Here is a 23,317-nt window from a genome sequence, read left to right on the forward strand (position 1 = left end):
GATGGCAAACAATCTGATACATGCATGTATCACATACATGATACATGTGCAATCATCTTAAACAAATTTCCGCATTGGTCATATTGTGAAAGAAGAATCAGAACAATGGGGAAGACCACAAGAAAGAAAACAAAGAGAAAATAGTGTACTCTGATATGCATTCAGACTCCATAGTTCTTTCTCTGCATGTAGATAGCATTTTCTATCATGAGTCTTTTGGAATTGTCTTATATTGTTGTGTTGCTGAGAAAAGCTAAGTCTATCAAAATTGGTCATTGCACAATGTTGCTTTTACTTTGTACAATGTTCTCCTGGTTCTGCTCACTTCACTCAGCATCAGTTCATGTAAGTCTTTCCAGGTTTTCTGAAATCTGCCTTCTCATCATTTCTTACAGAATAATAGTATTCCATTACATTAATATACCGCAACTTGTTCAGCCACTCCCCAATTGATGGGCATCCCCTCAATTTCCAATTCTTTGCCACCACAAAAAGAGCCACTGTAAGTATTTTTGTACATGTGGGCCCTTTCCCATTTTTTTATGGTCTCTTTGGGAAACAGACCTCATAGTTGTATTGCTGGATCAAAGGGTATGCACAGTTTTATAGCCCTTTGGATATAGTTCCAAACTGGTCTCAACTTATTCCTTTTAAGAGAAGCTGTAGAACTGACTAATTCAAATTATAGGATAACATATTTTTATAAATTTTACGTAGAAAACTTAATTCTTATATACCCAAAGACCAGTTTCCCCAAAATTAGCAACATCTAATAGTCGAACCAGTCTCTCATCAGAAATATTTCAATAGAACATTGATGAATATGAATTTTGAATGTTATTGAGGGGACACCTGTATTTGTTAGGAGCTGGAAACAGATGATATTTGAGTTTACTTCCAAATTTGAATCAAATGCAATGGTGCTTCTAAAGTTATTTTCAAACAGTATTTCATGAAGCCCTAGAATTCTGTGAGGCGACTCTTAGAATTCCTCTAAAGAAAGAATGATTATGAAAAACTCATTTAATTTATTTTCATCATCAACTCCATATCTCTTCCCAATGCTGAACAAGTGTTAACCATCATAAAGAACAAAAAAGAATTCCATAAATTAAAAGTTTCTGTAGCAGTTGATACACATACTGAGGCTCATATATAGAAACCAGGCCTTTTGTAAATGGACCAGCAAATATGTAAAGTGTTAGGGCTGATGGGTCCTTCCTTGAAGATGAAAAAATAAAGATTCACAGCTTTAAAAATAATAATTCAAAATCAACAACAAACATCATCATAAAAATCCTTTTTTATCAAGTTCCAGAACCAATTAAGTTTTTAAAAATTACTTTTATTGACTTAGTCATTGAATCAAAGACATGAGATGAATAATAAAAGACAACCCTCTAATTGAATTAAAAAAAACAGTGAGTTTTTGTTAACTTGTTTTTGAACTTATTGGTTAACCCAATAAAAATATTTCTTTGTTGTTAACTCCATTGTTTTTAATCTTCTTTAAAGTTTTCACTGTCCTTCAGAAATACTGTGCTGCCAACTTGATGATGTTCTTCCTGTATGTAAATGAAATAACTTCTGCATGTGAACCTTAACATATAGAATGTTACAGCTTTTATGAATCAAAAGCCAAGCACGTGGTTTTTATTATTAATTTTATTTTAAAAATTATAATCATGTCCATAAGCAAGACCTATAGAAACTAGCCTAATGACAAAGAACAATGCACTACATTAAGGAAGAGACCTACATTAAAGTTCTTTCTTTGCCACCCACTAGCTGTGTAACTTTGAAGAAGTCAATGGATATGGATCATAGTGTCCTCATTTGCAAAATGATGAGATTGGATTAGAACAGAGTTTCTTAACCAGAATTCCATGAACTTTTTTTTTAATGTTTCAATAATGTAATTTCAATATGACTGGTTTTGTTTATAACCTTATGTATTTTATTTTATGCATTTAAAAGCATAATTGTGAGAAGATTTGATCAAATAACCAGAAGAATCTGTGATGAACAGAGAAGTCAAGAATCTCTAGGCTAAAAGACACTTAAGTATCTCCAGTTTTATTAGTTCTCATTTCTATGAGAACAGACAAGGCAAACTTTTCAAAAATAGAAAATTGTATAAAACCAATGAGATGGTGCTCCTTTTGATCTTGGGTGTAGGTCACCTTATTTTGCAATGCATTTTAAGGACTTAGTGGTTTTTGTCATTGTTTTAACTTACTTGCAAGACTGATGTTAAGGAAGAATCCTCAAACACTTTCTTTCCAAATAATATTTGACAAAAGACTTCTGTACATTGGCTTCCTATGTTTCAAATGTTTAAACCTAGTCTCTGTGAATCTATAAATTACCTTTTTTCCCCCTCAGTAAAAACTAACAGAGTGTGTACGTCAGCCTTGCAGCAGTTATATGATCTGTCTCGAGTAATTTCTGACAATGCTACAGTTACAGTATTTGAATACAGGAATGTTGATTCTATTTCATATAGCTAACCAAATAATTACTTAGAAACGGGATAGTTTTCTCCATATGTGTCTTTCCATCTGAAATACAGGCAATAATTTCATAATATTAAAATAATAATAGCTAGCATATATGTGCATTTCTAAGATTTTCAAAACACTTTTCTAATTATCTAATTTTTACCCTTCACAATAACTCTGGAATGGAGGTGCTAGTATCTTCCCATCCCCATTTTGCAGGTGAATAAACTGAGGCAGACAAGGTAAGTGACTTGCCCAGGTCCATACAGCTAGTAATTGTCTGAAACAAGATTTGAAATTCCTTTTCCTCACACCAGGTCCAGTAATCTATTATTGTACCACCTAGCTGCTTATACTAATGCACTAAAACAGAGTAATTTCACAGAAGAACAAGTGTTAGACCACTTAGCCATTCAGATTCTCTGAATATAACATGAATCAATTAACCAAACACATATTAAGTACCAAATATGTGTCTTGCTCTGTTAAGTCCTGGGGATAGCAAGACAAGAATAAGACATTCCCTGCCCTCAAGGAACTTACATTCTATTAGGGGAAAAACCATTTAAGCATATAAGTAGATAGAAAATATATACAAAATGAATGTAATTATTGTTGTGGGGGGTGCCAGCAATATGGGTGGATGATCAAGGAAGGTCTTGTAAAAGGTAGCACTTGAGCTGACCTTTGAAAGAGACTAAGGATTCTGAGATACAGAGAAAGGGAAGAAGGACATTTCAGGTATGGGTGACAAAGGCACAGAATTAGGAAATCAAAGATCTTGGGTGAGACAAAACATGGCGTCTAGTTTGGGAGTATATGGAAGGGAGCAATGTGTAATGAATTAGGGAAAGGGAGCCAGATCCAGATTGAGATCGCAATTCTTGCACTGCTAAGAATTATTTCATTAAGGAGAGACATCAAGAATCACTTAAACACACCCATAGAACTCAGCACAATTTTAAATGCTTGCACTTTATCAGCAGCTAATATTCCTGAGTGAGCTTTAAAGCAAAGACTAGTGTGAAAAAATGAGGAGACTTATTAAAGAATTTGCTGATGGTGAAGACTGCTCTAATCATGTCATTATCACTAGTTGATGCATATTTCTTGAGATTTTCATTGACATCATAATAGCTTTAGCTGCTCAAAGAGCAATGTAGTACACATTCTACCAATCAAGAAACGTTTGCCTAGAGTCTCAGCTATGCCTCTATTATCTGAATACGGGCTTGGTCCAAAGGGATTCATCACTAGAAATTTGGCCAATAGGTGATGACTATTATTGACTGTGAAAATCCATAAAATAGTGAAACACAAAATGACCTTCAGGGCTGTAATACTGTTGCGCTTCCACTGATACAATTCTAATGAAATAACAGAATACAAGTTCTCTCCAGAAAGGGAAACAAAGGCAGAAATGCTTTTATTGGGGATCTAAAGCAATGAGAAACATAATTTCTTAAAAATTTTAATTACTCAATCTTTCACCGTTTGCTTTCTCAGAGAGTTTTCTAGAGTGGACCACAGCTTTATGGAAACCAACTGACTGATAAGTGCAGAACAAAAATATAGCCTTGAAGCCTGTTCTCACAGTATCTCCCACATATTTTTGAAAACCACAAATGAATCTATGGCAGATGTGACCACAAAGAACTTTTTCAGCGGTCTGGTGAATATTGACACCAAGCAAGGCACCCAGTAACTAGATATCTTGCTGATATCTTCAGTAGTGTTGCAGGAGATAAGTGCATGAAATCCAAACAAAAGCTTTCATTGTTAATGGCAAGTCTTTTTTTCTTAACCACCTTCATCTCTATTTGCAGGTAATCTTGCTGAAATCCACAACAAAGCTACAGAGACCTTATAAAACCATCCACATTATAAAACCAAAGTGGATGAAATGTTCACATTGGAGAACATTGTGCAGAATATGACATGATGTAGTTGGATGATTAGTCTACCTACTTAATTCACCAAAAAGTTTATCATTATTCAAAGACATCATACTAGGAACTAGTGGCTGATGAGATAGAATTAGACTTACCCTGCCCTCAGTGGGCTGACATAAAATGGGTGATAAAACATACACAGATAACTATGAAATAAGACAAAAAATGACAAGTACAAAAGCTAGATGAAATGCTAAAAAAAAAGAAATTTAAGAACAATTAATCTAGTGGGCAACATGGTGGTACAGTGGATAGAGTGCTGGGCCTAGAGTCAGGAAGTCCTCTTCTTGAATTCAAATCTGGCCTCAGACACTTATTTGCTGTGTGACCTTGGTCAAGTCACTTAATCCTGTTTATCTCAGTTTTCTCATCTGTAAAATGAGCTGGCAAAGGGAATGGCAAACAACTCCAATATCTGTGTCAAGAAAGTCCCAAGAAAGTTGGACACAACTGAAATGACTAATTAACAACAATTAATTCAGCTGGGATTGAAGGGAATAAAATAATTCTTTGTGGAGAAGGTACAACCTAAGTTACAAGGATGGGTTTTTAATAGGTGATTGGAGTCAGTGAATCTATAGGGAACATCTTGAGCCTTAGAATGGACATAAAAAAGGCCCGATAAGAAAGGAAGACAGCTAATAGTTTATAGAATGCATAAAGTCTCATAGCCAGTAGTAATCTCTCCCTACTTTACTCTCACAGTATTTTGTATTTCTCTTATTTTCTTCACAAAATACCTTGAATTATACATTTGGATGTTCATGTTTTATCTCTTTTTACCAGATTACTGGAATCTTGTACTTCCTCTATCTCCTTTGCAGACTCATCACCGGTATAGCACCCTCTAATTGTGGGTGTTCTCAAAGGCTTTGTCCTGAGCTCTCTTCTTCTCCCAGTAACCTTATTGACCCCCATAAACCTATTTCTATTATTTCTATGTTAATGACTCCTAGATCTATGTGTCCAGCCTTATGGTCTCTTCCATGAGTTCCAGTGATGCAATATGAACTATTAAAAGTTCAAGCTGGCTATCATGGAGATATCTCAAAGTCAACCTGTCAAAAAAAATGTAACTCATTTTCTTCACTCCCAAGACTCATTACTCTTCTAAACTTTTCTATTTTTATCAAAGACACCACCATTATTTTGGTTTTCTACTTTCATTACCTTGACATTATTTTCAACTCTTCACATTCCCTCACCCCAAATATCCAATCACTTGTCAGATCTTGCTATTTTTTACTTCTCCTATACTTTAGGCATGAAATTACTTCTCTCTGTTTATATAGCCAACACTTGAATTCAGGCCCATACTGCCTCTCACCTATATCATTTCAATATCCTCCTAATTTTTCTCCCTACCTTAAGTCTCCACTGCAGAGAACACAATTCCAAAGGGCTGGCCACATTGGTCAAATGCCAAATGTACATTTTCTAAAAAGACTATTTTATGGAGAACTCACTAAGGGCAAATGCTCACATGGTGGTCAGAAAAAGGGATACAAGGACACACTCAAGGTGTCTCTTAAGGACTTTGGAATTGATTGTGTGACATGAGGAGATGCTGGCACAGGACCATCCAGCATGGTGGACCCTCATCAGAGAAGGTGTTGTGCTCTATGAGCAAAGGAGAATTGAAGCAGCTCAAAAGAAATATGAGATGTGCAAATTTAGAGAATCCACCCCAAGTGTTCACATGGCCTATTTGTACCCGATCTGTGGTACAGCACTCCAAATTCATATTGGTCTGATTGGCCACAATTGGACACACTGTAACTTGAGTCTAACATAGAGGTGTCATTTTGGTCCTTTTCATGAACGAAAGAAAACAACCATAAGACTCTCAACATCTTACATACCTGTACCAAACTGATCATTCTTAAACATGTCAGACCATGTTATTCCTATACAAACTTTAATTATTCCTTTATGCCTCTAGAATAAAATATAGATTTCTCCATTAAGTTTTAAAACCTTTTCATTGCCTCATCCTAATCTATCTTTCCAGCATTACTGGATATCATCTGTCATCCTTAACTTCATCAACCAGTAAAATTGACTTTTTCTTTGTTAGTGATGCTGTCTCTGCCTTGCATTGACTTCACCATTATTCCCTCCTTTTGTCTTGTTCATAGATTCCTTTTTCTTCAAGATACCACCTTCTACATGAATTGTTTCCTGATCTCCCCAACTGCTAGTGCCCTCTCTCCCAAATTAGCTGGTAGTTAACTACTTTGTCTTTATTATATTCACATTTATTCTGAGAGGCGATTTTGCATAATGGATGGAAATTTGGCTAAGTCAGGAAAACGTAGGTGTAAGTCTTGCCTCTGGCATTTACTGAATATGACTCTTGGCAACTCATTTAAGTTCTCAGTGCTCCAGGAACTTTGACCTGAAAAAAAAGAAAGTACTGTCCTGCATTGGTACAAAGGAATTTCCTCACCCAGGATTTCACCAATGAAATCTCACATTCAGTCCTTAGCTTTAGCCCTACTAGCCTATATATATTTATATACATACTTGTTTCTGCCCTATTTATGCTTATAATATATCATGTTTCTATTTGTATGTGTATTTGTTTCCTCTCTTGTTATAATATGAGCTCCTTGAAAGTAGGAATTGTTTCTTTCTTGGTACTTGCATCCCCATCACTTAGCACAGTACCTGGCACATTGTAGATACTCAATAAATATGCTGATTAATTAATTAACTGATCTTCAAGAATGAATGAAAACAGTCCATGAGCTTGGTCTAGATATGAGGAGAGCTGGATATTATATGGGGTCATTTTTTTTAAACTGTAGGGCATATTCTTGTTGCCATGCAAGTCCATCTCTTTAACAACTATATTGTCCCATTGGTGCTAAATGTATCTGTATCATGGAGCACCATGATCTCAGAAGAATTAAATAACAAATCATGGGGTTATAGATTTAGAGTTGGAAGGAACTTTAGAGGTCATCAATTCCAGCTCCTTCATGTTCCAAATGAGGAAACTTGGAAGCAGAGAAGTTGAGTGATTTACCTATGGTCAGACAGCTAAGTTTCTGAAGCAGGATTTAAACCCAGGCCTTTCTGGGTTTAAGTTCAATATCCTATGCCAAGGTCTGCAAATTATGGCCCAAATTATTTTTTCTTTTTTTTTACAAGGCTCACGAGCTACACATATTTTTTACATTATAAAATAAAATGGAATTTTGTTTCAAAATAGAACAAAACCATCCTTAGCTCTCAAGTGGTACAAAATCAGGGGGTGGGCTGATTTAAACTATACGTTATTGTATGTGGGACTCCTGCTCTCTGCAGTAGAGAATACTGCCTCTATAATACAGCTAGGTCCAAATAATGAATCCTATGAAGTATCCACATGTATTTAAATTCACACTATTTGAAGTTATAATTACATAAAAATGGCAACTGGTACTATTCTAATAGTAATATGAAGTGTGAATTTAAATAATATGACCCCTTCATGGGATTCATTTATTGCTACCTAGGTATAATTTAAATGGTGATGGATAAACACATGGTATGTGTAAAACAGGACTCTTACAGCATTGCCAGTTAACTTGTCCTTGAAATGTGGTTTAACTGATTTTATAAAGGGTGTATAATTGAGGAAAAATAGATTGGTTTTATCATGAGAATGAGAAAACACAAATTAATATTCCAAAAATATTTTTGTAAATCCTGAGATATTAAAGAATAAAAAAAACTGCTCTCCAGTACATTGGATAGAATCTCTGTGTAGAGTTTAGATTTATGGGGAAATATGGACAAGAGTTATACAAGATGAGAAACTAGGATAGAGTTGTGATCTATAAGAATAGAAAGACTGTCGACATGAATAGAAGAAAAATGTACAGGATTTATGTAGAGCAGGAGTTCTTGACCTTGGCTCCATGAACTTGATTTTTAAAATAGATTTATAATTGCATCTCAATATAATCATTTGCCTTTGCATTTCTATGTATCTTATTTTATGCACTTAAACATATTGTTTTGACAAGGAACCTATAGGCTTTACTAGAACACAAAAGGGTCTCTAAAAGTTTAAGAATCTGCGTATTAGAGACTGTAGTCTAAAAATAACCCCAGAAACTAAAAGACAGATTCCTTGCAATTGAAAGGACTGAAGTAGCCTAAAATAATTGCTAAGATATCTCATGATGATCTTGGCTCCATGGCATCCAGAACTATACCAACACTTCCTCACACTTTCAGTTCCAAGGTTTCTTTAACTGTGTAAACTTTAGTTGTAGACTACAGAACGCTTAGAAGCTAGTAAGGGATTTGAACTCTAATATCTCCCTCTCTCTCTGTCTCTCTCTGTCTGTCTCTGTTTTTCTTTCTGTCTGTCTCTCTTTCCTCTCTCTATACACACACATACAAACACATACACGCATATCAAATCTTTCAGACTCATTGGATCAAAATCACTCAGTAGGAAATTTCCAAATTTAAAAAAGAAAAATCACTATCATTTGGAAGCATTTACACATGATAATGTATCTCAATGATATGAGATTGTTCCAAATTGAAATGTAATCTTTGAAGTCAAGCTGATCATTAGAATTAGGCAGATGTACTTCGGCAAAAGAAACTGTATTTGTCATTTAGCACCAAACCTTTGCCATGATAGTAAAACTGATTACTATTACTGATTATGCATATTCCATAAAAGAAATCACTCATAATATTGCTTATATGTAAATTTTGGTCAATGTAAGTTGAAAGATAAATACTACTTTCTAAACTTTGATCCTTTTGTCAATGGACCAACCAATAAAGCACTTAGAATCATGGGGTCTAGAGACAGAAGGGACTTCAGAAGCCACTTCATAGCAGCCATCTCTATTTAATGCTGCCACCATGTTGACCATCATGACTCTCTACCTACCTACCTATAAGAAACTTACTTTCTTACTAGGATGTCAGGTACTGATAGGTGATTTTTTTACCTCATCTTGCCTAGAAACAAGCCTTCAATGCTCTTCCCAGCCTTCTCCCTACCATGCTGCTCTGTCTTGTAGTTAGAATGTAAGTTTCTTGAGGGCAGGAGCTATCTTCCTTGCTTGTTTTTATATCCTCAGCATTTAGCACAGTGCCTGGCTTATAGTAAGTACTTAAAAAACATTTGTTACCTGAATGACTGATTGACTTTCCATTGTCCTCTGCTAGGTTCTAGAGAGCCAAATATAAAATTGAAACAGGCTCTTCCCAAAAAAAGGTCTTAGATTCCGTCAGGCAACATGTTCATAAATGAATAAATGTAAGATAGATCATCATTTCCAGTCTTATTCTGGTATTAGAATTTCCATTTCAGCAGATAAGATTAAAGTCATATGTAAAGTCTTTTGCAAGTGAAAGTCTGTGACTGTCAAAGCCAAGCAGGCAGTAGTGATACTTAACTCTTCCTGAGGTTTACAGTTACTGTTGATGACCAAGAAGGTCTTTTGGGACACACAGATTGAGCTGTGTTACATGATCGCCAGCCCTGACTCATTTCACCAGATTGCTTGTCTTTCCTACCAGCTGTTCTTGTCTCGAGTCATTGTCATTTCAGTGTTTGCTTAGTGGCTCCCAGAAGCATCTCATGCAAATCATAAAAATCCCGCAGGGCATTTCAGCAGCAGAGAGATGCTCTATATGAAAACTTAGAGTAAAGGGTTTAGTTTTGGCATCTCCATCAACTGGCATTTCAAATAAGCAATCCTAAGGGATGGAAGCTATTGCTACTTCCATTGGCTAGAGTTGCATGTAGTGGCCTAAATGATATATGCATATGTAGATGACATTTAGCTAGTTGGTAGTCATTACAGCAATAAACATCTGGTGACATTTTTTTAAATTGGTCAATTGCCAGCTCATCTTGTCAAGAGCTGCCTTGGCTGGGATAAGATCATTTGCTTTTTGGCTGGGTATAAAATCTTTTCTTTTTCTTCATCTTTTTTTTTGATTGCTTAAAGAGTTGAAATGCTTTTTAACTTTTTCATTAAAAAATTTAAAATACTACTAATGTGTTCATTGTCATTAGACATCAGGAGAAAAAGGTATTAAAATAGTGATGTATTTATTATTCATAAGAGTAGCATTACTTAACAGTCTAGTTTTTCAGCTTTGCTTGTTATAGAATGTAATGAACAATCTGTGAGATACTTGGTGTGGAATCATTTTATGGATGGTCTAATTCATAAGGTCATCTAGACTCCCTCATCACCATGGGTTTTTTGACCATTTTATATTCAAATCATGCCCAATTGCATAGCATTAAACTTTCATACTGTATCAATTTCTTTTGTTCTAAAGGATACTATATCATAGAATGGTAGATTTTTGAGGTAGAAGAAACTAATCTAATCCAATCCACCTAAATTTTCATACTGGGGACCTGAGCCCCAAAGAATGCTGTGATTTGCCCAAGATCACAGAGGTTGGTAAGTAGCAGGCCAAGATTTTTTGAGTTCAGGTCCTCTGATTCTAAGCCCAGAATTCTTTCCATTCTTAAAGCATCATACTCTTTATTAATGGTAGCCTTTCACTATTTATTGACAGCTCACTTTTAAAATTATCTTAATGAAAAGAATGTTTGAAAAGTTCTGAAAACCAATAGAGCTTATAGGTGCTGATAAAAATTTGAAAACAAGCAGAAAGTATCTGCCTAGATGGAAATAATGATATGTATAGGCCAATCTTTTGGAGAACATTTTCTCAAGTTCTGTTAAAAATAGTTTATTGGAGAAAGTATGGTGCAGTGGAATGAGTGATAGATTAGAAGTCAGAGAGCATGTGTTTGAATTCTAGATCTCTTATTTGGGCGATAGTGTAGTTCAGTGGAAAGAGCTGGCTCTAGAATCAGCAGACTTGAGTTCAAATCTTACCTCTTATTATTTCAGTTTTGTTTTAGTTAGGTATGGCTATTTGTGACCACATTTGGGGTTTTCTTGGCAAAGATGCTAGAGTGGTTTGCTATTTACTTCTCCAGCTCATTTTACAGGTGGGGAAACTAAGGCTAAAAGGATTAAGTGAATTGCCCAGGGTAATACAACTAGTAAGGGTCTATGGCCAGATTTGAACTCAGGAGGCTTCTTGACTACAGGCCTGGCACTATATCCACCATGACACCTAGCTAACGACCTGCTATTGAGAGCTCCTTGAAAGAATGGTCTGTCATTTCCTTTTCTTTGTACATCAAGAGGCAAGCACAGTGCCTGACAAATAGCATGTGTTTAATAAATGTTTATTGATTATTTATTAACCTCCCTTGACCCCCATTCTTTCACCTCTGACTTAGAGTATTGTGACAGATATCTTTAGAGGTTCCTTCCAGCTCTACATATTTCCTCACTCTCTTACTGCCTGTATGACCTTGGGTAAGTCTTTACAACATGCTGAGCCATAGTTTCTTTATTTATAAAACACAGAGGTTAAATAAAATGACCTCTGAAATCTATCCTGGTTCTACACAGATGATTCTCTAATCTATATGATCTTAGGGTACCAATAATTGGGGTCTAGACCTGTAATTTCTGGTCAGGAGACTCATTTTACCAATGCAGATGAAGATCTTGTTGTCTTATGTTGTTGTTTGGGACCCATAAATTAATTGACTTGACCAGGCTCACACAGACAGTTAGTGTCACAGGGATACTGTGACCCCAAATTCTCCTGACTGAAATGTGTTCTCTGTAAATTATGTCACACTTACTGGTGACAGAGGAGTCGTTAAATTTCAACAGGACTTTGCTATTTCCATGGGTGTGGATTCTCATAGGATCTAAAGTTGAAAGGGACCTCAGAGAAAATCTAGCCCCTACTACTCATTTCACAGAAGAAGAAACTGAGGTGAGGGAGGTCATATGGCTTGCTTAAGGTAACAGTGTCAGGAGTGTGATTTGAACTCAGATCTCATGATTATTTCTAATATACCACACAATGTGTTGTCATTATTGAGTCATTTCCATCATGTCTGACTCTGTGGTTCCATTGGGGTTTTCTTGGCAAAGATGAATGGTTTACCATTTCCTTCTTCAGCTCATTTTCCAGATGAGGAAACTGAGGCAAACAGGGTTAAGTGACTTGTCCAGTGTCACACAGCTAGTAAGTGTCTGAGGCCCAATTTGAACTCAGGTTTTCCTGACTCCAGGGTCAGTGCTTTAACCGTTGTGCCACCTTGCTGCCCCATTATGCCATGTAGGTGTGGAAGTTCCATCCTATCTCACCTTGTGTGACTTTTGCTTATAACCTCCAACAATTCCTCCTTATTGGGTTGCACTTCAACCTCAATGTGCTGAACTTCTAGGTTTCCTGATATCACTGAATAGCAGTGGTCAAACATGCAAGTGATAGGTTAACCTGTTGATTAGCCTTCTCTCTTGCTGCATGGCCTTCTTTTCTGGTTGCTTAGCTCTGTTGTGCATTCTTTTTTAGTAGTAATTTATTTTTACTCATTTACATGTCAAGAAAAATTATTGCATTCATTTTTACAAAGTTTTGAGTTTCAAATTTTTCTCCCTCCCTCCCCTTTCCTCTTCTGAAAACAGTAGGCAGTTTGATATAGTTTACACATGTGCTATCATGTAAAAATATTTCCATATCAGTCATAGTTGTGAAAGAAGCAATAGATCAAAAGGGAAAAAATACAGCAGAAAGAATAAAGTAAATGAAAAAAATATATGTACTTTGATCTGCATTCAGAGTCCATCAGTTCTATTTCTTGATATGGATTTCATTTTCTCTCATGAGTCCTTGTACTTGTCTTGTGTCACTGTGTTGCTGAGAAGTGCTGAATCATTCATAGTTGATCATCACGCAATGTTGCTGATATCGTGTACAATGTTTTCCTGGTTCTGCTCATTTCACTTTGTATCAGTTCATACAAGTCTTTCCATTTTTTTCTGAAGTCAGCCTGTTCATCATTTCTTATGGCACAATAGTATTCCATTACATTCATATACCGCAGCTTATTCAGCCATTCGCAATTGATAGGCATCCCCTCAATTTCCAATTCTTTGTCACCTCAAAAAGAGCTCCTATAAATATTTTTGCACATGTAGGTCTTTTTCCCTTTCTGTTGTACATTCTTTAGGCAACTTCTGTGCAATTCCTGGTTGCACTTACTATAATCTACTCATATCTACTATACATCTCTTCATTTCCCTCTGAGGGACCTTCATCTTTGGAGACAGTGGTATGCCATGTCTTTCAGCCTTAGAGCATTACCACATTTTTCCCATTAATCTCTTTACTTCTATAGATTTAAGTGGAGAATCTCCTTGATATATTTTAAAAGTCATTCATATATATATATATATATGTATGTAATATATGTATATATGTACATATATACACACACAGAGAATATGTATACATATACATGTATATGTATATGAATATATATCCATAGAATATATATATATACATACATTATATACTACACATATATACACACACACTATCTATGTCTATGTCTATGTCTATATCTACACACACACACACACACACACACACACACACACAGAATTTTGACCTGCAGGGATTGTGACAGAAATAAGACTTGTGATTTCATTGAATGAAATGAACTCCCAGATGAGGAAAATACCTTTACCAATTCCGGTTGTCACCTTTTTTGCAACTTACAGTCTTAAAGAGTTGCCCAGAATTTTATATATATATATATGTATATATATTATATATATATATATATATATATATATATATACATACATACCTATATCTATCTATCTATCTGTCTATATTTATATATATACCTATATCTATCTATCTATCTATCTATCTATCTATCTATCTATCTATCTGTCTATAGTTATATATATATACCTATATCTATCTATCTATCTATCTGTCTATAGTTATATATATATACCTCTATCTATCTATCTATCTATCTATCTATCTATCTATCTGTCTATATTTATATATATATATATACCTCTATATCTATCTATCTATCTATCTATCTATCTATCTATCTACCTATACCTATATGTATATATCTATATCTGTATCTATATAGATATGGATAGCTTGATATAGATAGCTAGATATAGGTAGATAGAGATATATAGATATAGATATATCTCTACACCCTTTGAGCCACTCTACTAGGATTAGTTTCCAACAAATGAGCAAAGCAACCAAGGTTCACCCTCTCTGGGGAAGCACTTGGTTTTGGAGTCCAAACTTTACTTTTGTTTGGTAATGACACTTTTGTAGCAGTTGGTCCCATTTCTCATTTTCTCTACAAGTGTTGGTTTTGGGAGGAATCTCACGAAACCACTGAGATTTGTGGTTTGGGTTGTAGCTTTGTCACAAAGTTGAAAAATCTCACCCAGAGGCTATGGAGTAAGACTGAGTGAAGGCAACTCTCAGCTTTCACCCCATAGAGTCAGTGAAACCCAAACTCCAACAATATTTCAGTGGGAACAGAACCATGCCTGCAAAACCATAGTGATGATCCAAAAGTAGTCTTCAGACAGTTTTCATGGGATTCAATCATGCAGAAATGCCAAAGAAGAAAATATTCAAATAGGCACGTCTCCAACTTTGTGAGAACTAATGTAGAACATTGAAGTTCTATTGTATTATTTCCTCCTGCTTAAATTGAAGCTTGAGCCCTTTCTTGGATCCCTTGTTGACACAGGAAGATCATTACTCCCCCACATGTCAGTTCTCCACTTTCTTGAAGATTTTCATGCATATCCTCTTCAATATTCCCTATCTTTTTTTCATGACTTTCTAATACATTATTTACTTCCATTTCTTATCTTATTTATAGACTTGGAATTAGAAAGACCTGAGTTTGAATCTTGATGTGTCTTGTAACTCTGGGACCCTGAGCATATCACTTAACCTACACCAGCTTTAGTTTCTTCATCTATAAAGTAAAGATGAGAATAGCATGCTCTTCACAGGGTTGTTCTGAAGAAAAAAATGAGAGAATATGAGTAAGCACTTTGTAAATGTTATATAAGTATTAGCTATTTTTATTAGCTAGGTTCACATTCTAGTTCTGATACATATTGATTATGTGACCCTGGGCAAGTCACAAATCTTTCAGTATCCTAGATAGCTCTCTGATGCTATAATTGAAGAAAAGCAATTAATAGGATAATTGCAGAGAACCTGCTTTGATAGAGGGAGTTTTCTTGCCTTAAGTTCCCCTATACCAATGAAATAATAGGTTCAGTTCCTACATAGATGATTCCCTAATATATATGATCTTAGGGTACCAATAGGGTCTAGACCTATAATTTCTGGTTCAGTTCAGTTGATTATCCATAATCTTTTAGGTGTTATATCTTGAGTTGCTTTTCTCCATGTTAAACAAAAATTAGAATATCTCAGTTCCAACAGCAGCTCTATCAGTAAATGGCCCTGTGACCTCATGCCAGTCTGTTTCTCCATCAGAAAAATGAGAGGAAGTGGTCATTTTGACTGTTCTTTCTCAAAGAGCTAACTTCTGATCTTTCTAATTCTAACTTCTTGTGATATGAGTGAATTGTGCATGAATCTCTTTCTTTTACTGGACAGGGAGAGAGGTCAGTAACTAAGATTTTTTTTTTCTTTTTAAAATTGACCACATACTTTATTTCAGAGATGTGAAAACAAATGTTGGCTGCTTCATATTAAAGAGATTACATATTTGGATGCAGTAATGGTAACACGTAGTAATAGCCATCTCATAAGCAGATAGCTGTTTAAAATTTAAAGATTTCTTTATTTACTCACTTAAAGATTTATTTATTTGCCTCCTTACATGATCTCATTTCAACTATGTGGAGAACGGAAGACACTAAGAAGTTAGTTACATTTCTTTTTTAAACTAATATTTCATTTTCCCCCGGTTGTAGGTAACTAAGTTTTAATGATCCTTAGATTATCTTTTTCTTGGTCAAGTTCTGTAACTTTTATCAGAATGGGGCGGGGAGTGGGGGAGGACTCCCTCCACTGCTGCAGAGAGAAGTTCATTGGTGACCCTCCTGTTACCTGTTGTCATAGTCATCTCAAAGCACTGAGAGGTCAAGAAACTTATCTAGGATCACACAGCCAGAATATGTAAGAGGTAACACTTGAAACCAGATCTTCCTAAATCCAAAATCAGCCTTCTATCCTCTATAGCAGGGTTTTTTTAAAAATATATGATATAAAATAAGCATTTACATAACATAGTAGAATTCAAAAACATGATTGTGCATGAAACTGCAAATCAATTATTATATGCAACTTCCTCTTCCTTTTAAATACATAATAAAGTTTTCATGTAAATTTATTTTCTTTTCCTTTTTTTTCTTCCCTTCCCACCCACTGTCCTAGAGATGGCTACAACTAGATACAAATATGTGTGTGTATAGAAAATCATTTATGCATGCTTCTGTTTATCATTTCTTTCTCTGTATCAGCTTTTTGGTCATAGACCCCTTGGTAGTATAATGAAGCTTATGTTTTTTTCAAAATATAAAATATCACAAAGAAAATGATATGAAAATACAGTTTTCTAGATAACTAAAAAAAAAGATCTTTGCTCTGCACCATGCTGTCCCTCTTCAAAGATATCATTTTCCTGTAATGAGTGCATTTCTATATACTCATGTCGATGTCTGATTATGTCACACTAGATTTCTGTAGTATAAAATTGACAGATTTTTGCTCTTTTTTTATTTTTTAAATAAGTTAAAGATTAGTTTAACTTTGCTTTAGTCTCTTTATCCCCAATTCCACCCCAATAGCCTTATGAGTATTTTTTTCCATAGTGAGTTAAAATGAAACATGATCTTTGTAGACTTAATATAATTTATACAGTTAGTCCATAGTTTGGATAGCACTTGGATATTTTCTGTTTCTTCCTAAGAAATAGTGACAAAATAATACAGTATAAAGGAATACTGATGACATTTGTGTTGAATTGTTTTTCTTTCTTCCTTTCAGTATGTTTTCTTTTATAAATGAATTATACAACTTTTCCAGCAATAAGATATATCATCCCTATACCTTTCAGGTTTATAAAGCACGTTACATGTGTTATTTCAACTTCACCAACAACCCTTTTAAGGAAGGTGCTATTACTTTATCCATTTTACAGATAAAGATACTGGAGCTATGAGGTTAAGTAACTTGTCTACAGTCACACAGCTGGCATCAAAGGTGGGGTTTGAAAACAAGGTTTCCTGACTCTCAGGCCCATATTCTATCCACTTGGTTACCTAGTTTTCTCTAACTAGAATATAGAACCTTTTGTCTTTTGGAGTCCCTAATATTATCTAGCAAAAATATCCTGTTGGGGAGGGAGTGACAAGATATTAACAGATAGAACAGTAGTGTCAAACTCAAATAGCAGTGGGAGACATTAATCCATAAGGAACTGTGCAGATTATATATTGACTTGGTTCTTAAATGTAATAATGTTCCTTGTGTTTTTATATATTTTGTGAAATATTTTCCAATTAAACTTTAATTTACTTGTGGCTGCAACACCTCTGACCTACACTTGGTGTTTTTCCAATTTAGATCTGACTTTATTTGTGTGGAAAGTGTTTTGTAATTGTGTTCATATAACTCCTGGGTTGTTTTGGGAGGTAGACTCCTAAATAGTTTATAATGTCTATAGTAACTTTAAATGGAATTTCTCTTTCTATATCTTGCTAACGGGCTTTGTTGGTAATATATAGAAATGCCTATGATTTATGTGGGTTTATCTGACCTACACTTGAAAGACAGCATACTGGACAGCTTTTGAGTCAGGAAGACCAAGATCGAGTCTGGCCTTTGCTATATACTGCCTCAGTGACCCTGGGCAAATTGCATAACCTCTCATCACTCCCAGGCAACTCCTTAGACTATGAGTTATCAAAGAGTTGCCAATCTATATTGATCCACATCAGTAGAGAAAAATTCCACACTGTAATTCCCTCATTCTGATGAAACACTGGGCAAGTCAGAAACTGTAAGTGTCCCAAGGAAACTCACTAAGAGTATTCCTTATAAGCCAAATGTGTGGTAGAGACCATTTGTACACTGAGGAAATCATGAATCCAAACAATCTACTCATGCTGCCCCACCACCTCTAGAAAAGGTTTTGGCTTATTTATTTCTGTATAGGTGTTTTCTCTCTCCATTAACCCCATCCTTCCTACCAGCCCTATTAAATACACACATCCGTGAGGACATAAACTATTTCATTTTTGCCCTGGTGCCTCCTGAATCTAGCACAACACCTGGCACATAGTAGGTATTCAGTAACACCAGAGCTGTCTGTATCTTCATACTACTTAAAAATTGCATGTGGCCTTGAACTCAGTTGAATGTGCTTATTTGAGCTCTCTGTTTGTGGCTGCCTACTTCTATTTTGGGTTGTTTCTTCATGGCTCTTTGTAATACGCACATTCACTGACTCATTCACTCACACACACACACAAACACATCTCTCACCATGAAAAATGGTAGATAACTAGTGTGGTGATTATTCAGCATTCCAGGATGTGTCCAAAACCTCTCTCATGGGTGCACATGGGAAGAAACAAGAAAATAGCAAATATTCTTTCCATTGAGTTACCAAACAGTCTACTCTAAACCTCCTATAACTTCTCAGCACCTTAGTAGACAGTTTCATGAGTTATGAAGACAAAAATAACCATTATTTGGTAGCCAACCAGCTTGGTTTTTCCTAACTTAGCCAGGATGGTCCTAGGATGACAGACCTCCCTAGAGCTATAACTGCAGCATTTCTAACTTGTTAGGATCTACCAAACCTCCTTGTGACTAAGTCCTGGAGGTCCAAATGACATCTTTCTACTATGATGAGGAACTGCACTAGGATTTCATTGGAGAAGCTCTAAGGATATCACAAATACATATTTAACCTATTAATTTCTTTTTTCATTCCCATTTCTTTTTTAATTTATGGAATAAAAAAGCATTTCTATAACATAATATACTTTTAAAAAGTTGATTGTTCATGAAACTACAAAACCATTATGTATAACTTGCTATTACTTTTAAATATGTAATAAATTTGTCATGTAAACTTTTTTCCTTTTTTTCTTCCTTCTATCCCACCCAAATATGGTTACTATTAGACCCAAGTATATATACATATACACATAAAATCATTATATACTATTAATTTCAATGATAATTTTCAATTTTTAGAAGACAGCCAGCAAAAACCAGAAAGATGGTCTTAAAGCCAAGAAGACCAGGCTTCAAATCTCACTTTCCACATACGCTGGATGTATCACCTTGGGCAACTCACTTGTCTTGTTGTTGCTGTAGACAACTCTCTAAGACTATAAGTTTTATAGAAGGTACCCAGTACATATCAGTGGAAGAGATTTCCTCACCTGTTTCCTATAACAATGGAATCGCAGGTCTAGACCTAGCCTTGCCTTTTAGACAAATGTATGTTTGGCATTTGAACAACATGGGTCCATTAACTTGATTTTTAAAATAGATTTATAATTGTATCTCAATGTTATTTTATTTTGCATTTCTATGTATTTTATTTTATGTACTTAAACATAGTATTTTGACAAGGGACCTATAGGTTTTACCAGAATGCAAAAGAGTCTCTAAAAGTTTAAGAATCTGTGTACTGGAGACTGTAGTCTAAAAACAACCCCAGAAACTAAAAGATGGATTCCTTGCAATTGAAAAGACTGCAGTAGCCTAAAATAATTGTTAAGATATCTCATGATGATCTTGGCTCCATGGTCATGCAAGTTGCACTCCCATGCAGTTCAGCCCAAGAGAAGACCTCAAGGTCCAGTACTTTATCTTGCAAGGTATTCTTCAGAATCATTCCTAAGACAATTTGAATGGAAGCAATTCACTTTCCTGACATGATACTCATATACAGTCCAGGTTTTATAGGCATACAACAATGAGATTGACACAGTGGCTTTGTAGTAGAGTAGTCTGATCAGCCATAATCAGACACATCGTACCTTGGCCCCAACATAGTGATGTTGTTTTGGTCTATTTTTTGAGAATGAAGGACAACCAACCCCAGCTTGCTGTATATTTTAATTGTTATCATCATATAAAGGTAGTTCATAAAGACTGTGAAGTAGGTAGTTCAAGCATTGTTGCACACCTACTTACAGAGGAAGAAAAGGAAAGTCAGAGAGGGAACCAGTAATTGAGATTCCTGAGTGAACCAGGTTCAGGATCTTCCCTGCTAGGAGATAAGTGTCTAGTGCTTCATAGTTATGGTCTCTAGCCAATTAGTCAGTGTGAGATGAAGAGGTACTGAAACTGGGAAACTATTCTGAGAATCAGGGAGGCAACAAACTGACTGGTGGGAGTATTCTAAGTTAGGTGGCCTGAAACCAGAAGCACGCCTCTTACAGTAAGAAAACAATGTCAGAATATCTATCTCTATCTCTATCTCTATCTCTATCTCTATCTCTATCTCTATCTCTGTCTCTGTCTCTGTCTCTGTCTCTATCTAGATAGAGACAGAGATAGATAGATAGATATAGATATAAATGTGTGTTTATGTATATATACATATATACATATGCATACATATATGTGCGCATGTATATATGTATATTCTTCTTCTATTCCTTTATTTTTTTATATAATGTTTATATGTCAGGAAACAATCTCAGTATGGTTTGTCTATTAGGTGAGTGGAAGTGCCTGGTGAATTCATTCAATTAATTTCAATTAAAAAAAATTATTAAGTACCTACTATGTACAAAACAAAGTATATGCTAGTTTCTGTTGGCTCAAAGAATGATAGTCTCAGCTTTCAAGGAATTTATATTATGCCATGGCAGGGGCTGTAACAGGTATTCAGGTAAATCAATACAAAATATATTCAAAGTAATACAATGGAATTTAAAGAAGGGGAGAGTGTTAGTAACTGGGGTAGGATGGAGTAGGAAACAGGAAGGGGTTCATGGGCAAGGTGTCACCTGACCCAGAAATCTGGCAGTCTCCAAAGCTGAGGATGACAGAAACCAAATGATGCAGTCAGTCCACAGCTAGTAAATGTCTAAGGTGAGAGCAAGTAGGGAGCACGTTCAAGCCATTTCTGCAAAGGAATGAAGGCAACAGATGATATGCTAGGTACGGGACACAGCTAGTAAAATAAAGAGTACATAAAGGGGTTTAATATGATGAATAGTGCCAACTTCTAATAGACAAAGTCTGATATCTATTCTAGATATACTTCATCTCTTTATGCAATGTGAGGGATGAGGAAGAATGGATGACTGGCCACATTGTTGATGTGCTGAGACTTCCATCATTGGACATATGGCAAAGGGTGCTAATAATTTTTTTTAAATGATAGAAATAAAAAATGTTTAAATACTAAAAATAAGTGTAGTTCCACCATTCCCCTCAATACCTGTCCATTCAATATCACCAAATATTTCTTTGTGAAACAAGGTAATGTTTACCATTTTAAGCCAGTTTAGCTTAAAGTTTAATAAGAAGCCAGTTATGATATTTGATGAGAGAGACTCTATACAATTTTTTTTTGCCAGGGATGTGGGCTTGGATTCTGTGCCATTTAGGTCATAGATGCCCTGAATATCTCTCCAGTAAAAACTGGTACTTGGGAATTTGGCACATGGTATATACATTCATGTTCAGTTGTTTCAGTCATGTCTGACTCTTCATGACCCTATTTGGGGTTTTCTTGGCAACGATATTGGAGTGGTTTTCCATTTCCTTCTCCAGCTCATTTTACAGATAAGGAACTGAGGCAACAGGGATAAGTGACTGGCCCAAGATTACACAGCTAGTAATTCTCTGAGGTCAAATTTGAATTCAGGTCTTCCTGACTCCATGCCTGGTGCTCTATCTACCGTGCCAATTAGCTGCCCTATATACACACATATGTGCATGTGTGCTGCATGTGTACATGTGTGTATCTTAAAACTATGTGTATCTAAAAATGTACACATGCGCACATGTACACAATGTGCATATGTACCTGTCTGCATATTACATATGTGTGTATATCTAAAGCTGTATGTGGCTATAGATATACACAAGCACACATACATGTACGTATATGTGTTATATCTACATAGCATGTGGGCAAAAGCTATATGTAGCTAAAGATATATACTCATTTATCATTAAATATATATATATACACACATGTGGAAATACATGAATATATAATACATATGTTTTTTAAGTCACTTTTTTAAATGATTGAGAAATATCTTTCTTGTTCTTATTTCTAGTTGCTCTGTGGCACCATTTATTTCTTTTCAGAAAGTGGGCTGGTTTGCTTTGTAACAGGAGACCACTTATCAGAGGGTATAATAAGAGAGTAGTGGCTGTGTTTTATTTGGGCTGTTTTCCTGAGTTAAAGGTTTATGTTCTTGGATTATTCCACATACATCTTTGCCTGCTATCATTTCCAAATGGTAACTGTTATATATGTAGCTTAATACTGTTCATATGCCATTTTAATACTGTTCATATGTCAAAATTGAAATGACTTTTTTGTGTAACAGCAGGATAATTTAAAGAGAATGTTTTTGAAAATTGTTTTATTTCATTGTAAGGTCAGCCAAATAAAATGTTTTTGTTCATTTGGGCAATATGTCAACAACATTGTAGTTCAAATGATGAGGGCAATTTCTTGAAAGTTTTGAAATCATCTGTGCAAAGGAAGCAATGTGAGTGGAGGGTAAACATTTAAAGGGAACAATTTATTGAGGTGAAGTCCACTTTTCAATTAAAACTGCTGTTCCAGCAGTAGAAAAGAATCAAGATGTGATTGATATTGAAAGATATTACAAATAGAAGAGTTGAGTTGGAGAAGACAAACAGCAGAATATATAACCAATCTGTGAACAGTGGTCCTGG

Source organism: Phascolarctos cinereus, unplaced genomic scaffold (assembly GCF_003287225.1).
Source record: "Phascolarctos cinereus isolate Bilbo 61053 unplaced genomic scaffold, phaCin_HiC Scaffold_1;HRSCAF=81, whole genome shotgun sequence".
Classification (NCBI taxonomy): domain Eukaryota; kingdom Metazoa; phylum Chordata; class Mammalia; order Diprotodontia; family Phascolarctidae; genus Phascolarctos; species Phascolarctos cinereus.